Source organism: Aegilops tauschii, chromosome 3 (assembly GCF_002575655.3).
Source record: "Aegilops tauschii subsp. strangulata cultivar AL8/78 chromosome 3, Aet v6.0, whole genome shotgun sequence".
NCBI lineage: Eukaryota > Viridiplantae > Streptophyta > Magnoliopsida > Poales > Poaceae > Aegilops > Aegilops tauschii.
The window spans coordinates 279,692,707-279,710,832 of record NC_053037.3 but is presented as its reverse complement, the minus strand read 5'-3'; the positions used below and the strand labels follow the sequence as shown (position 1 = coordinate 279,710,832).

The following is an 18,126-nucleotide window of genomic DNA, read 5'->3' as shown; positions in this document are numbered from 1 at the left end:
TCGTGAAAACCTAGCCCATAAAAGTACATCAGCCCTTGAAAGAAGGGGTGGAGTGGAAAGCCTAGCCCCCTGTGTAGTGGGGGACGGACACCACCCTCTCGCCAGGTTGAGGGTTGGGAATGACCTGGTCTGCTTCTAGGATCCAATGAGCGACGGCGGCTGGAAGATAGCATGCGCGCTTCAAGTCCTCGATGTCCTTATTCATGACGGTCGAGGCCTCCCATTTTCTCCCTACGTGTGATGCCCCGAGACCGACACTCCAGACGACTTCCTTGGTTTCTTTGTTGCCGCGTGTTTTATTTGTTTGTTGCATTTCATCATGGCATCATCCGCATTGCATTGGCACTCGTTGCCGTCATTATTTTTAAAACTTGCATCCGCTCGTAGTTGCCGCGTCGCGCCTTGCTTTTGTTGACCGTTCCGAGACCAACCTTGTTCTTCGTTTTCCCTCTTGCCTAAACCGGAGTCTCTCTGTACAGTGCTCAAACCTCTCGCGCGCGTCCGAAAGCTATCCCGAATCCGACCCGGGCAGTCCTCACCGTTGTATATGGATCATCTCCGAACATCTCTAAGACATCTCCGGTTCATTGGTTGGACTTCCTAACCTAATTGTCCAGGACCGTCCGATTACGATCGAAGGGACCCAAATGCCCCTACCCAAATCCGCTTCCTTATATATAATGGACAACCGTAGACCAATCCCTAAAACCTAGGCCTCCTGTCCCATCCACCCATCGCTGCCGCCGCCACTCCACCAAATCCCCTCGGGATCTCCCCTGCCAGTTCCACCCAACCAGCCTCCACCTTCCCCTCGATCCATTCCATGCCCGAGCCCGCAAGCTCCTATGCTTCCCGCGCGCTGCCGCAAGAAGCAGCACCATCGGAGCTCCCTCCTCCGTCTAGCACCACCAACAGGACCAGCCCCACGCCGCAGCCTCCTTTTCCCCATCCCCGATGGCCACCTCCTCCCATGTCCAGGAGCTCGCAGCCGCGAAGCCTCGCGCCGCCAAGCTCCTCCCATGGCCGCCCCGCCGCCATGTACGACTACCGCCAGCTGTTGCCGGCGTGCAGCAGCAGCCATCAGGACCCCTCGTCATCTTCCTCTCCCTTCCTTCCTTAGTTTTGCTTTTCTCCTCCTCTCACATCTCGATCTCTCTCTCTCGTTCATTTTCTTTTCTGGCAGGGAACGAGCGGAGTTCGCCCGAAGCGTTGTCGCTGCCAAGTCCACCTCGTCTGCCTCCCCTGCATCACGCCCCGTCGCCTAGACCTCGCGCCAATTCCGCCTTCGTCCTCTGCTTCCTTCGCCCGGGTTTCGGTCGCCCTCGCCTTCGCCACTGCCGCGCCAAGTTCCCCTGCCTCGCCGGCCTACCCTGCGACCTCCTCGCCTCCTCTGCGCCTCCCTGCCGTCGTCTCCGGCGAACTGCCGCAGGCGCCCGCCAAAGCCACAGGAGCAGCGTCGCCGCTACCTTGCTCCTGCATCGAGCCGCGCCAAGCCGCCGCTGCATCCCCTGCTTTGAGCGATAGAGCACAACCGGTCATGCCCGCGTTAACCAGTCGCCTCGCCAGATCCGTCCCCCCCCAGCTACGCCAAGCCGGCCTTCTTCCTTCCAGATCCGAGCCAACCTAGTCAAGCCCGATGTGAGCAGCCCCCTCCAATCCCTTTCCTGCACACTATCAGGCCAGCCAGATTCGGCCCGCGTACGTTTGTTTTCCAGATCTACGAATTTGCTCATTATCCAGGGTTTTGCAAATTTACAGAAAAACCGTCTAACTGCATGCATACAATAACTCATGAACTATGCATCATATGTAAAAACACCATATATGAAAAATGCTTAGATTTCTGTCTAGTTTCATAATATGCCTCTTTCATCCATGTTTAAAATGTTTAAACTTGCTGTTTGTTTAAGTTTGCTGAAATAACTTGCTAAAATGTTTTATTTCATAACTAAATAACCGTAGCTCCGAATTAAATAAATTATGTATGTAACTTGCTTAGAAAAATGCATAGATTAACTTGGTGCACTTTATTTTTCTGTTTAACTATTCTAAAATATGGTTTAGGGAAGAACAGTACCAAATTCGAAATATGCATATGAGGATTTTCCGGAATTGTTGTTTGTTGTTTCCGGCCTCATTTACACTTGCCTAGATAGCTAGTTTACTTATGCCTCACCTCTTGCCATGTTAACCAACATTTAATATTGTTAAGTAGTTCAAACGGGAGAGAACTAAATAATTATTGTGAAGTTTTGTCAATATGCAACTCGTTGCATATTGAGCCCCACTTAATTTGTAGTGTTGTTTGTTGCACTTTGCCATGCCATGAATCATTAAACCGGACATGCATCATACTTGGTTGTGCATCATGCCATGTTTATGCTTGTGTGTTTACCATGTTGTTTGCTTCTTTCCGGTTGTGCTCCTTCTCGATAGTTCTGGTAATGTTGCGATTGTGAGGATCCGTTCGACTACGTTGGTTCGTCTACTTCATGGACTCGTTCTTCTTCCTTGCGGGATCTCAGGCAAGATGACCATTACCCTTGATATCACTTCTATCATTGCTTACTAGTTGTTCGTTCTATTGCTATGTTGCGCTACCTACCACTTGTTTATCATGCCTCCCATATTGTCATGTCAAGCCTCTAACCCACCTTCCTAGCAAACCGTTGTTTGGCTATGTTACCGCTTTGCTCAGCCCCTCTTATAGCGTTGTTAGTTGCAGGTGAAGTTGAAATTTGCTCCATGTTGGAACATGATGATTTTGGGATATCACAATATCTCTTATTTAATTAATGCATCTATAAACTTGGTAAAGGGTGAAAGGCTCGGCCTTATGCCTGGTGTTTTGTTCCACTCTTGCCGCCCTAGTTTCCGTCATACCGGTGTTATGCTCCTTGATTTTGCGTTCCTAACGCGGTTGGGGTTATGGGACCTCCTTGACAGTTCGCTTTGAATAAAACGCCTCCAGCAAGGCCCAACCTTGGTTTTACATTTGCCCAACAACCTATAACCTTTCCCTTGGGAGTAATTAACCCGAGGGTCATCTTTATTTTAACCCCCCCGGGCCAGTGCTTCTCTAAGTGTTGGTCCGAACTGAGTAGACTGCGGGGCCACCTCGGGGAAACTTGAGGGATGGTTTTACTCGTAGGATGTCTCATCCGGTGTGCCCTGAGAACGAGATATGTGCAGCTCCTATCAGGATTTGTCGGCACATTCGGGCGGTCTTGCTGGTCTTGTTTTACCATTGTCGAAATGTCTTGTAACCAGGATTCCGAGACTGATTGGGTCTTTCCGAGAGAAGGAATATCCTTCATTGATCATGAGAGCTCGTGATGGGCTAAGTTGGGACACCCCTGCAGGGTATAAACTTTCGAAAGCCATGCCCGTGATTATGTGGCAGATGGGAATTTGTTAATGTCCGGTTGTAGAGAACTTGACACTTGACTTAATTAAAATGCATCAACCGCGTGTGTAGCCATGATGGTCTCTTTTCGGGGGAGTCTGGGAAGTGAACAAAGTTTGGGTTATGTATGAATGTAAGTAGTTTCAGGATCACTTCTTGATCACTTCTAGCTTCTCGACCGTTGAGTTGCTTCTCTTCTCGCTCTTATTTGCGTATGTTAGCCACCATATATGCTTAGTGCTTGCTGCAGCTCCACCCCATTACCCCTTTCCTACCCATAAGTTTAAATAGTCTTGATCTCGTGGGTTTTGAGATTGCTGAGTCCTCGTGACTCACAGATACTACCAAAACAGTTGCAAGTGCCGGTGATACCAGTGCAGGTGACGCAACCGAGCTCAAGTGGGAGTTCGACGAGGACCTTGGTCGTTGCTATGTTTCGTTTCCTGATGATTAGTAGTGGAGCCCAGTTGGGACGATCGGGGATCTAGCATTTGGGGTTATCTTCCTTTTTCTTTTGGATTTGACCATAGTCGGTTTATGTGTGTACTCTTAATGATGTATGATTTACTTTAGGTATTGTGTGAAGTGGCGATTGCAAGACAACTCTCCTTATCCCTTTCTTGTTCATTACATGGGATTGTGTGAAGATGACCCTTCTTGCAGCAAAACCACAATGCGGTTATGCCTCTAAGTCGTGCCTCGACACGTCAGAGATATAGCCGCATCGTGGGCGTTACAAGTTGGTAATCAGAGCCATCCCCGACTTAGGAGCCCCCTGCTTGATCGAATCGCTGACGTTGTTGAGTCTAGAATCAAAATGTTTTGAGCCTTAGGATTATATATATCGGAGAGTAGGATTCTCTTTACTCCTCAGTCCCTTCGCGCTCTGGTGAGGCCTCCTGACGTAGATGTTTTGTCTTTTCTCTCCTCAAATTTCACTAAAATGTTTTTAGGATCACGCGGGTATCTTGGGATCGTTCTAATATTCTTGTCACGAGAACATTGTTCTTGGTGCCTCCTGACATTTAGGGGTTGTGGCAGTGTCCCGAGGAGTTGAGCTCCGAGGTGTTGTCGTCACAATTTTATCGTTGCAGTTCTGGAATACCTGAGTTTCGCCGACATCAAAAATCTCTTTTATGCAGCCAGTGGTGAAATAACCTCGACGCCACCCAGTACTGGGGTGGGAGTTCGGGAGTATTGCCGTAGCTTGTATAACGGATGCTTTTCGAAGGTTGAGGTACACGATTTCCGGAGTTTTCTTGGTTATGTGTTGACGGATGGATACAACTGGATGTAGGGATTGTTAGTTTGGGTGAGATATATTGCTTCCCCTATATCTCCAACACCAGATTGCATAACCAGAAAGTTTCGGGAGTTTATAGGTGGGAATTCAAGTAGCTCCTAGAATATCTTTCCGACAGATGCATGATATGGGATTGGGTAAATCTCCATCATATGTGTTTGTTCCGGCTTATCCTGCAAGCCAAATCCTTTGTTTTGTTTTGGTTTGTGGTATTCGAGTTGCTTGAATGTCCAGTGTTGATTCCATACCTTCCCTAAATGGTGTTCTCATATTTCTATGTGGATGCTAATCCTTTTTTATCATCGAGATTGTCATGTCAATTCTTTTCCAACCGGCGTGCTTCTCTCCAGGCTAATCCTATCATTCTTCCCATTCGCGAGATCATTCTAATTTTTTTCTCAACGGTATCCATTCCATCTACCCCAAGCTGCCTTTGTTTTCCCGCCATCCCACCCTTTTTCTTTAAGGACTCAGATTTCTTAACCAAGTATACTTTTATTGATGGGAAATCTCTCCATTCTTTTCCGTCAATGTTCTTATCCGGTGATTCTCGGGAAGATACTAACGAAGTTTCAAATTTATCATTCTCCATTCTCTTTTCTTCTTCGGTGGTTTCAATTCAAGCTTTCGGTGTTGATCATATCATTTTCATTGGTTCACATGCTTTCTCATGTCGGTGCACCTCTTAATCATTCACCTCTTGCTATTCATTTGTTCCGAAGCGCTGAAGATATCTCAAAGATTCGTTTCCATTCTCAATCCGTTCAAGGTATTTTGAGGTTGTTATCTCATACAAGCCATTCAAATCAACCGGTGCATTATCGCTTCCTATGCAATCTTTTCCAACGGTGTTTCTTTTGAGTGGGCCCTAACCCACATGTCTTTTCCCAGGATCTTACCTGACTCTTCTAAATTTCCCGGAGCTATTCCCAAATTCATTTCAAAGTTTGACGTAAGAATGAATTATCATCAGTCAAATGTCTTCCTCCAAGATCTTTCAAATTCTTTTAATCGTTCATTCAATCTTTCTAATTGTCATACGGGAGTGCCTCAACAATTCATGGTGGTGTTTCTCGTCGCCATTCTTAGCTTTTGAAGTCTGAAGAAGAGTTTTCCTCTAAATCCTGTTCGTTCTTTTAAAGATTCAGGGTTCTAGCTTCATGCCATCCTCATAATTGTTTTTGATTGTGAAAATTCTTTTCTTACCACCCGGAGCATTTCGTGAGTTCTTTCCATTTTATTCCTACGAAGGCCATCATTTCGGGTTTATTCATTCTCAGTTTTCAGCTCTCGCTCTCCAAATCTTACCAGTGCATCATTCAAGTATTCTCTAATCAGCTCGTGATCTATTCGTTCACTTGTATCTAAAATCTCTCAAGTATCTTCATTTGTTTTCCAATTCTTGCCGGTGAATTGTGCCTTTGCTACTTTCATTTTCAGTTCTTACGGTGGTTCGTTTAAGATTCTCTTTTGATATCATATCAATTTAATCGTTGTTTCAATCCTACCGGTGGTTCGCTGAAGACCTTCTCAAGCTTACGCTATATCTCTCTCAATCCTTTCTACGAGAATAAGTAGTATGCCAAATCCGTTACTTATCATCAATTTAAATTGGTGAAGGATATGCATAATGTAATTCTTATTTTTGATCATCCAAGTGATCTAGTTTCTTCTTTCCGGAGTTGTTCATCATGTCATTTTTCTCGGTGCGAGGTGCTTCATCTTTTATTTTCTGGAGTTCCATGTTTTCCGCATTATCTCGTCGCGAACCTCCATCTAAATCATTGCAAGGCTTCACCTTGTGTTTTCAACTTCTCTTTCTTTCTATCATCCTTTTATTACCAGAGTTCTTCATGGAGGCTCTACATGGTGGTTCGTCAAGGATTCTTTTAATTCGTCATTTGTTCTTCAAGATTTCTCTCAAAGTTATGATCCGCCAAGCTATACTCAAAAATTAAACATGGTGCTCAACACATGTTTTGTTTTGAGGAGATCAAGTATTCCTCTTCTTGCATTTCAAGTGCAATTCTTTCTACCTTATCTTTTGAGATGGTGTTATGTCATTCTTGACAATTTCCTTCATGTTTCATGATTCGCAAGTTGTTAAGAATGAGATATTTAAACCCATCTTTTCCTCTTCCTTCAGGAGATCCTTTGTAACCCATCAATCTCTTCATTGGAGTTATCTTGGGGTATATTTCACCTAAAGCCTTCCCTAATGATTGTTGCTATTTATGGTGCTTATAAATGACCCAAGTTCTTCATTTATCCTCCCGGTGAAATAAGTTTCTCATCTCCTTGCTGATATCAATCCAATCTATTGTTTCCGTAGTGGCAGAATTTCGCCTTAATTTTGAGAAGTTTTCCATAAGTCCACTACAAGCTTATTCGTTTCGTTGTTGGTTTTCCAACAACTCCGTTATAACCTTCTTGGAAGGGTGCTTTCCAAGATCATTTCTGGAAGAAGTTGCCATTTTCTTCTCCATTCTTTTATTCCAATGATCTATCTTCTATTCTTTCTCCCGGAGGCATCGTGATGTTGCTCTTCTCACTCATCATCTGGAATTGTGAGGATCGTGTTCTTCTTGTGCTTATCCATTTAACGGAGTGTTGTGTCCTCTGCTTAAGTTCTTTTCATCTTATCAAGTCTTGCATCTCTTTTCAGTTGGAGTGCTGCCCAAATTAGATCATTCTTATTCCTTCCCTATCTTGTTTTAACCGGAGTGGTTTCAATATCTATCTTATTCCTTCAGCCTCTTTGTTCTCGTCGTATTCCTTGTTCCTCTAGTCTAACAGAGTGTTTCAATTTCATTATCTCCGTCATGTCAATTCTTCAAGTTTCAATCTTCCAAGGTTTGTTGGTTTCATTCGTTTGTCATAGAAGCAACTTAGTTTTACCTCTTTCTTCTTCCGTTTCTCTCCGGTGCCATCCTTAGATCTCGGGACGAGATCTCTTGTAAGTGGAGGAGTGTTGTGACGCCCCGAGACCGACGCTCCAGATGACTTCCTTGGTTTTCTTTGTTGCCGCGTGTTTTATTTGTTTGTTGCATTTCATCATGGCATCATCCGCATTGCATCGGCACTCGTTGCCGTCATTGTTTTTAAAACTTGCATCCGCTTGTAGTTGCCGCGCCCCCCCTTGCTTTTGTTGACCGTTCCGAGACCAACCTTGTTCTTCCTTTTCCCTCTAGCCTAAACCGGAGTCTCTCTGTACAGTGCCCAAACCTCTCGCGCACGTTCGAAAGATGTCCCGAACCCGACACGGGGAGTCGTCACCGTTGGATTCGGATCATCTCCGAACATCTCTAAAACATCTTCGGTTCATTGGTTGGACTTCCTAACCTAATTTTCCAGGACCGTCCGATTACGATCAAAGGGACCAAAATGCCCCTACCCAAATCAACTTCCTTATATATAATGGACAACCGTAGACAAATCTCTAAAACCTAGGCCTCCAGTCCCATCCACCCACCGCCGCCGCCGCCAATCCACCAAATCCCCTCGGGATCTCCCCTGCTAGTTCCACCCAACCAGCCTCCACCTTCCCCTCGATCCATTCCACGCCCGAGCCTGCAACCTCCTGTGCTTCCCACGCACCGCCTCAAGAAGCAGCACCACCGGAGCTCCCTCCGCCGTCTAGCACCACCAGCAGGACCAACCCCGTGCCGCAGCCTCCTTCTACCCATCCCCGATGGCCACCTCCTCCCATGTCCAGGAGCTCGCAGCCGCGAAGCCCTGCGCCGCCAAGCTCCTCCCATGGCCACCCTGCCGCCATGTCCGACTATCGCCAGCCGTTGCCGGCGTGCAACAGCAGCGATCAGGACCCCTCGTCGTCTTCCTCTCCCTTCCTTCCTCAGTTTTGCTTTTCTCCTCCTCTCACATCTCGATCTCTCTCTCGTTCATTTTCTTCTCTTGGAGGTAACGAGCGGAGTTCGCCCGAAGCGCTGTCGCTGCCAAGTCCACCTCGTCTGCCTCCCCTGCATCACGCCCCGTCGCCCGGAACTCGCGCCAATTCCACCTTCGTCCTCTGCTTCCTTCGCCCAGGGTTCCGGTCGCCCTCGCCTTCGCCGCTGCCGCGCCAAGTTCCCCGACCTCGCCGGCCTACCCTGCGACCTCCTAGCCTCCTCTGTGTCTCCCTGCCGTCGTCTCCGGGGAACTGCCGCAGGCGCCCGCCAAAGCCGCAGGAGCAGCGTCGCCGCTGCCTTGCTCCTGCATCGAGCCATGCCAAGCCGCCGCTGCATCCCCTGCTTCGAGCGACAGAGCACAACGGGTCATGCCCGCGTTGACCAGTCGCCTCGCCACATCCGTCCCCCCCCTACGCCAAGCCGGAGCACAACGGGTCATGCCCGCATTGACCAGTCGCCTCGCCACATCCGTCCCCCCCTACGCCAAGCCGGCCTGCTTCCTTCCAGATCCGAGCCGGCCCAGTCAAGCCCGATGTGAGCAGCCCCCTCCAGTCCCTCTCCAGTACACTATCGGGCCAGCCAGATTCGGCCCGCGTACATTTTTTTCAGATCTGCGCATTTGCTCATTATCCAGGGTTTTGTAGTTTTACAAAAAAAAACCTCTAACCGCATGCATACAATAACTCATGAACTATGCATCATATGTAAAAAATTCATATATGGAAAATACTTATATTTCTGTCTAGTTTCATAATATGCCACTTTCATCCATGTTTAAAATGTTTAAACTTGCTGTTTGTTTAAGTTAGCTTAAATAATTTGCTAAAATGTTTTATTTCATATCTAAATAACCGTAGCTCCGAATTAAATAAATTATATATGTAACTTTCTTAGAAAAATGCATAGATTAACTTGGTGCACTTTATTTTTCTGTTTAACTACTCTAAAATATGGTTTAGGACAGAACAGTACAAAATTTGAAATATGCATATGAGGATTTTCCGGAATTGTTGTTTGTTGTTTCCGGCCTCATTTAAACTTGCCTAGATAGCTAGTTTACTTATGCCTCACCTCTTGCCATGTTAACCAACATTTCATATTGTTGAGTAGTTCAAACGGGAGAGAACTAAATAATTGTTGTGAAGTTTTGTCAATATGCAACTCGTTGCATATTGAGCCCCACTTAATTTGTAGTGTTGTGTGTTGCACTTTGCCATGCCATGAATCATTAAACCGGACATGCATCATACTTGGTTGTGCATCATTCCATGTTTATGCTTGTGTGTTTACCATGTTGTTTGCTTCTTTTCCGGTTGTGCTCCTTCTCGATAGTTCTGGTAATGTTGCGATTGTGAGGATCCGTTCGACTACGTTGGTTCGTCTACTTCATGGACTCGTTCTTCTTCCTTGCGGGATCTCAGGCAAGATGACCATTACCCTTGATATCACTTCTATCTTTGCTTGCTAGTTGTTCGTTCTATTGCTATGTTGCGCTACCTACCACTTGTTTATCATGCCTCCCATATTGCCATGTCAAGCCTCTAACCCACCTTCCTAGCAAACCGTTGTTTGGCTATGTTACCGCTTTGCTCAGCCCCTCTTATGGCGTTGTTAGTTGCAGGTGAAGTTGAAGTTTGCTCCATGTTGGAACATGATGATTTTGGGATATCACAATATCTCTTATTTAATTAATGCATCTATATACTTGGTAAAGGGTGGAAGGCTCGGCCTTATGCCTGGTGTTTTGTTCCACTCTTGCCGCCCTAGTTTCCGTCATACCGGTGTTATGTTCCTTGATTTTGCGTTCCTAACGCGATTGGGGTTATGGGACCCCCTTGACAGTTCACTTTGAATAAAACTCCTCCAGCAAGGCCCAACCTTGGTTTTACATTTTCCTAACAACCTATAACCTTTCCCTTGGGAGTAATTAACCCGAGGGTCATCTTTATTTTAACCCCCCCGGGCCAGTGCTTCTCTAAGTGTTGGTCCGAACTGAGTAGACTGCGGGGCCACCTCAGGGGAACTTGAGGGCTGGTTTTACTCGTAGGATGTCTCATCCGGTGTGCCCTGAGAGCGAGATATGTGCAGCTCCTATCAGGATTTGTTGGCACATTCGGGCGGTCTTGCTGGTCTTGTTTTACCATTGTCGAAATGTCTTGTAACCGGGATTCCGAGACTAATCGGGTCTTTCTGGGAGAAGGAATATCCTTCGTTGATCGTGAGAGCTTGTGATGGACTAAGATGGGACACCCCTGCAGGGTATAAACTTTCGAAAGCCGTTCCCGATGTTATGTGGCAGATGGGAATTTGTTAATGTCCGGTTGTAGAGAACTTTACACTTGACTTAACTAAAATGCATCATCCGCGTGTGTAGCCGTGATGGTCTCTTTTCGGCGGAGTCCGGGAAGTGAACACGGTATGGGTTATGTATGAACGTAAGTAGTTTCAGGATCACTTCTTGATCACTTCTAGCTTCTCGACCGTTGCGTTGCTTCTCTTCTCGCTCTTATTTGCGTATGTTAGCCACCATATATGCTTAGTGCTTGCTGCAGCTCCACCCCATTACCCCTTTCCTACCCATAAGCTTAAATAGTCTTGATCTCGTGGGTTTTGAGATTGCTGAGTCCTCGTGACTCACAGATACTACCAAAACAGTTGCAGGTGCCGGTGATACCAGTGCAGGTGACGCAACTGAGCTCAAGTGGGAGTTCGACGAGGACCTTGGTCATTGCTATGTTTGGTTCCTGATGATTAGTAGTGGAGCCCAGTTGGGATGATCAGGGATCTAGCATTTGGGGTTATCTTCCTTTTTATTTTGGATTTGACCGTAGTCGGTCTATGTGTGTACTCTGAATGATGTATGATTTACTTTAAGTATTGTGTGAAGTGGCGATTGTAAGCCAACTCTCTTTATCCCTTTCATGTTCATTACATGGGATTGTGTGAAGATGACCCTTCTTGCGACAAAACCACAATGTGGTTATGCCTCTAAGTCGTGCCTCGGCACGTGGGAGATATAGCCGCATCGTGGGCGTTACACTGCGGCAGATCCCGCCATCGCCAAGTACGGGGAGTGGAGCTTTGGAGAAAAGTTGAGACAGGGCACTTGAGCTTTGTGGACCAGGAGAAATGCGGCGAAAGGAAGAAGAAAGGCGTACGGGGATAACTGTGGTTGTTTCCTTTTTATAAGCAGCCAAGATACCAGGAGTCCTTTAAATGCGTCGTTGGCCTTGCCACCTCCCGATATATCTGAAGCATCACGCGCGGGTAGATGTGGGGGATCCTTGATCAAATCCCTTAAAAACAGAACACGATCTCCGCCTAGATGAGACGTGTCATTGAAGGGGCCGCTTCGAGCCGCACATCGAGTCTTCATGTTTATGACCGAACGCGACCCCTCGCCAAAAGTTGTCAGTCAAGGATATTGTTCACACTCGAACGATTGACCTTCAAGGCTAAGTAAAATTATGGTTCAAAACCCAGATACGGTTTGACGTATGGCCATGTTAAGATCAAGCCTTTCTAAGGGCTTAACTGGAGAAGGATAGTTCCGAATATTGCGAAGAAAGGGAACTCGCCTACAAGCCAGACTACGCGGTCACGGGGATAATACGAAGACGACGTTGAAGGCTAGTTCAAGGGCTACTGAGGGAGTCCTGGATTAGGGGGTCCTCGGGATGCCAGCCTGTCTCACATGGGCCGGATTGGTGGGCCGCATTATATCAGGACCGGAGACCTTTTGTGCCTTGGTGCGCACCCCATGTCAAGATGGGAGATCTAGAGTTTCCTTGATGTAACCAACTATCTGTAAACCCTAGCACCCCCGGTGTCTATATAACCGGGTGGCTTAGGCCGTAGAGGCTAGAAGAACAATCACCATCCTACTAGTTAGGGTTTAGTTCGTCTGATCTTGTGGTAGATCTACTCTGTAACCCACAAGCAATATAATCAAGCAGGACGTAGGGTTTTACCTCTTTGAGAGGGCTCGAACCTGGGTAAACATCATGTCCCACGTCTACTATTCCCCATCGATCCAAGGTCCATAGTTTGAGACCCCCTACCCGAGATCCGCCGATTTTGACACCGACAACAGTACTTCCATTGCCAATGCATGCAATTAATTGAACCGAGCACACATGGAAAACCTCTTGCCTCTCCAATAGCCAACAAACTTTCTACATCCTGCACATTTGGTTCTCTTAGATGCTCTACTCTAAACACCTGCACCATGGTGCGACAAACCTCATAGTGGTCTTTAGGCATGTGCCCTCCCTCATCCGGACCATCTCACCAATGGCATCAGCGGTAATACCAAGTGCAAGCATCCTCAAAGAAGCCGTTGCTCAGCAGAGAATGATAGTTGTCCACCACAATCCCTAGAAAGATTCAAGTAGTCATCTTTATTTTAACCCCCCCCGGGCCAGTGCTTCTCTAAGTGTTGGTCCGAACCGGGCAACCTGCGGGGCCACCTCGAGGCAACTTGAGGGCTGGTTTTACTCGTAGCTTGACCTATCCGGTGTGTCCTGAGAACGAGGTACGTGCGACTCCTATCGGGATTGTCGACACATCGGGCGGCTTTGCTGGTCTTGTTTTACCATTGTCGAAATGTCTTGTAAACCGGGATTCCGAGGCTGATCGGGTCTTCCCGGGAGAAGGAATATCCTTCGTTGACCGTGAGAGCTTATAACGGGCTAAGTTGGGACACCCCTGCAGGGTATTATCTTTCGAAAGCCGTGCCCGCGGTTATGTGGCAGATGGGAATTGGTTAATGTCCGGTTGTAGAGAACTTGACACTTGATTTAATTAAAACGCATCAACCACGTGTGTAACCGTGATGGTCTCTTTTCGGCGGAGTCCGGGAAGTGAACACGGTTTTTGGGTTATGTTTGACGTAAGTAGGAGTTCAGGATCACTTCTTGATCATTATTAGTTGACGACCGTTCCATTGCTTCTCTTCTCGCTCTTATTTGCGTAAGTTAGCCACCATATCTTGCTTAGTCGCTGCTGCAACCTCACCACTTATCCTTTCGATACCCATTAAGCTTTGCTAGTCTTGATACCCATGGTAATGGGATTGCTGAGTCCTCGTGGCTCACAGCTTACTACAACACCAGTTGCAGGTACAGGTTTTGCGATGATCATGACGCGAGAGCGATGTTACTTGTTTTGGAGTTCTTCTTCTGCTTCTTCTTCGATCAGGGGATAGGTTCCAGGTCGGCAGCCTGGGCTAGCAGGGTGGATGTCGTTTGAGCTTCTATTTGTGTTTCATCCGTAGTCGGATGTTGTTCTCATGTATATTGATGTATTCTTGCGGCATTTGTATGCTTTGTATGTATCCCCATCTATTATGTAATGTTGATGTAATGATATCCACCTTGCAAAAGCGTCTTCAAGATGCGCTTCTATCCTTGGTGGGACCTTCGAGTTCCTTTAGGATAGGGTCGCATCTTGGGCGTGACAAGTTGGTATCAGAGCCTCGACCGACCCTAGGAGCCCCCTTGATTGATCGTGTAGTTTGGCCGTTGTTGAGTCTAGAAGAAAACTATTTCGGAGTCTAGTTATATCGGAGAGTAGGAATTCTTTTTACTCCTCAGCCCCTTCGTCGCTCTGGTGAGGAATCTTGACGTAGGTGTTTTGAATTACTTCTCTTACCCTTCAAATTTTCTTTAGGATCACGCAGTTGGTTTTCCGATCGTTGGTTCTCAGCTCTTTTCATCCGGTGCATTTCTCGTCCAGTTGACTCGAGCCTCTTCATCTTTTGGGAAGTTCAATCCTCAGTTCTCTCTCAACGAAGTTGTTTCTCTGTCCGAAGTTGTCCTTGTTTTTCCCACCCGCCCACCCTTTTTCTTCTCGGAATCGGAGTCCGATATCGAGTATCCATTCTACTCGTGCGAAGCCTTTGCATTCTTTCCTCAATTATCTCAACTTGTGTTTTTCTATTGAAGTTATTCGTCGGTTCTACCTTCCAAGTTGCCTTTATTTTTCCCGCCCTCCCACCCTCTTCTTCCCGGAGTCTGAGTCTCTTTTGAGCATCAATTTCATTCGTACGGAGCCTCTCCAGTCTTCCCTCAATCATTTCAACCGGTGAATTCTCGTCTCGTTTGACATTCTTCATCTCTTTTCTTTCCGGTGGATTCAATTCAAGTTTTTTTCGGGTTGATCATATTCTTTTCCTTGGATCAAGTGTTTTCCTTGCCCGTTCGCCTCTCGCCAGTTTATCCTTCCGGAGTGCTCAAGACATCTCAGGAGATTCGGCTGTGTTTGAATTAATTCGAGGTTGTCACCTCATTCAAATATTTCAATTGTTTCGGTGCATCATCTATCTCTGCAACAATCTTTTTCAATGGTGTTTCTTTTTAGTGGGCCCTAACCCACAGGTCTTTCCCAGGATCTTACCTGACTCTTCTAAGTTTCCCGGAGTTATTCTCAAATCCTTTTCGAAGTTTGATGTAAGTATGAATTTCATCAGTCAGACGCTTTTCCAAGATCAATTTCAAATTATTTTCGTTGTTGACTCTACCTCTTCGCTTTTCATTCTCCCGGAGTATCTCAACAATTTTGGTCTTGTTTCTCGTCGTCATTCTCAACATTTGAAGACCGAACAAGAGTTTCTCTTAAATCTTGTCTGTTCTCCCGAAGATTCATGTCGCTAGCTTGATGTTATCCGCTCATATCGTTTTAAGTCGTGCAATTATTTTCACCCATCCGGAGTATTTCAGGAGTTGTTTTCCGTCTCAATTATCCGGAGGCCTCCATTTCAGAATATTTCTTCGTTCTAAGTTTCAAATCCGTTCTCCGATTATTCTATATTCATGCCTTTTCATTCGTCTCAATATTCTTCCGGTGCTTTGTTCAAGTAATCTTTAATCAATTCGAGACCTCTTCATTCCGTGGTATCAAATTCCCTCAAGTATCTTCGTGCTTTTCTAATTCTTTCTGGTAATTCATTTCTCTTTTCGTCATTCGTTTCAATTCCTACGGTGGCTCGTTCAAGATTCTTTCTGTTGTTATCATATCAATTCATTCGTTCTTTCCAATCCTACCGGTGGTTCACGAAGACTTTCTCAAGTTTTGCGCTATATCCCCCCTTAATTTTTCCAACGAGAATAAGTAGTATGCAAACCCATTGCTTCTCATCAATTTAATTGGTGGAGGATAAGCATAACCTAATCCTTATTCTTCTTTCTTCAAGTGGTTTTATCTCTTCTTTTCGGAGATTGTTCATCTTATCACATTCTCGGTTCAAAGTGTTCTCATCTTTTCTTTTCCGGAGTTCCAAGCTTCTCGCCGATTTCGTCGCGAACCTCCATCCAAATCATCGCAAGGATTTAATCTTATCCCTTTCATCCTTCAATTTTATCTCGTCATTCTTTTGTTACCGGAGTTCATCACAGTGGCTCGTCATGATTTAAGTCATTCTTCAAGTGTTCATCAAGATTCTTGCTCAAGGAGTTCTAGTATCTTTTCTTCTTGCGTCTTGAAGTGCAACTAATTCTCCTTATTCTTCTGAAGTGGAGTTTTGCATTTCCTCGTTCTTCTCAGCTTTTCAATCTTTTCCGCTTGTAGTAGGTTACCACCTCATAATTTTGAGATGTTATCCATAAGTCCACAACAAGCTTATTCTTTTGTTGTTGAATTTCCAACAGCTCCGTTCAATGTTTCCTTCTAAGGATGCTCTCTATTTCATTCATGGTAGAAGTTTTCATCTTCTTCCCCGTTCTTCTCATTCCACTCTTTCAAGTCTTCCGGAGGTTTTGTGTTGTTCCTCAACTCAAGTATCGTTCCATTTCTCAAGTTCATGTTATATTCTTTCCTTGTTCAGCCGGAGTGCTGCATAAATTCCTTCGTTATTATTCCTTTTCTATCTTGTCCTAACCGGAGTGGTTTCAAATTCAGCCTTATTCCTTGAGCTTTTGCTTCTTATCTCATTCAACATTCCTCTTTCCTACTCGAGTGTTCTTGACTTTATTCATCCTCACTGTTTTGTTCTTATTTCACCTCATCCCTTTTTCCTTCCGTCTCGGTCCTAAGATCTCGGGACGAGATCTCTTGCTAGTGGAGGAGTGTTGTAACGCCCCGGATCCGATGCGCCAGGTGTCTTCCAGTTATTCGTCGTTGTTTCCATGTCATTTGCTTGCGTGTTGCATTTTGCCATGTCATCATCTGCATTTCATCTGCATGTTTTTCAAAACTTGCATCCGGTCTTTTTCCGCGTTGTCCGTTTCGCGATCCGACACTCCCACACGCGCCCGTCGCCGCTCTCAGACCTTGTTTCGTGAGCGGGAGAAAAACGCTCTCGGAATGGGCCGAGATTTGTCGAGTGGCCTTGGTATAGCACCGGTAGACCGCCCGTCAAATTTCGTTCCATTTGGAGGTCGTTTGATGCCCCAACGATTAACCGCGTAGCCCGAAACCCCTCTCTCTTTGTAGCCCAGCATCCCTCCACCTCAGCCCACTAACCCAGCAAAAGCCCCTCCATGCTCTCGGTCGTTCGATCACGATTGTGTGGGCGAAAACCACACCCCATTTGGACTCTCCTAGCTCCCTTTACCTATATAAACACCTCCCCCACCCAAAATCGCAGCCCTAACCCTAGATCCACCTCCCCTCTCCGCGCCGGACACGTCCGTCGCCGCCGGACGCGTCCAGCCGCCGCCCCGGACCAACCCCGTGCTGCCACGTGTTCCGCCGCCGCCTCCCTCCACCGCAGGCCCGCCAGGCCCACGGGGAGCCCGCCCCGGGCCCGATCCCGCGCCCCCACGCCCGTTGCCCTAGCGCCGCCGCCGGCGACGTGCTCCTCCGCCGCCTCCGCGACCCCGCCGCCAGGGCGCCGCCTCCTCCCATCGTCGGCGACCGCCGCCTCGCCGAGCCCCGCCTCCGCCGGTCCCCGCCTCCGCGTCCGCCGTGCTGGCGCCGCCCCTGGCCGCCCGGTCGCCGCCACGCCCTCCGCCGCCTCGCCTCCCGCCCGTCGTCACCGGCCTCCGGCGAGCCGCCGTCGCCGGACCTGGACCCGTCCCCGATCTGAATCTGGCCGGGTGGACCAGATCCACCCATCCTCCAACCAAACGCGTCATCCCGCGCCCGGATCCCTCCGTCCCGCACCGTCCCGTCCACGTTTTCCGAGGGGTATAATTTTCTCCAAGTCCCAGGTTTTTTATCAGCATGTTGCATACTTTGACCTGCCATAACTTTGTGTGTACTACTCCATTTTGCGTGCATCATATGTCAAAATGTTCATCATGAGATGATCTTTACTTCATTCTATTCTTCCATGCTTGTTTGAGTTCATCTTGATTCCCTATTCATCGTTGCAAGAGTGCTATATGATGTTAACCTGCTGAGACTGTTATAACTTGGTGATTTGTCTTTTTCATTGCATTTTTTGTGTGCATCCTATGAGCTTGATGTCTACATGTGTTTTCAACTAGATCATGCCATATTTACGGAGGTTCTTGTCTTGTATTTTTTTGATTTATGTGGTGACTAGCACAAGCATGCAAAGTAGCCTCCGT

The 18,126-nt window shown here is 46.9% G+C and overlaps 1 long non-coding RNA gene across 1 annotated transcript; it reads left to right on the top strand.

Moving 5' to 3' along the window:
* Window positions 1-7,731: 7,731 nt before the first annotated feature.
* On the top strand, window positions 7,732-12,978 carry LOC141042376 (uncharacterized). The gene is made up of 3 exons (XR_012204896.1): window positions 7,732-9,148; window positions 9,947-10,035; window positions 11,270-12,978. It is a non-coding gene; the product is annotated as an uncharacterized lncRNA (long non-coding RNA).
* The last annotated feature ends 5,148 nt before the right edge of the window (window positions 12,979-18,126 follow it).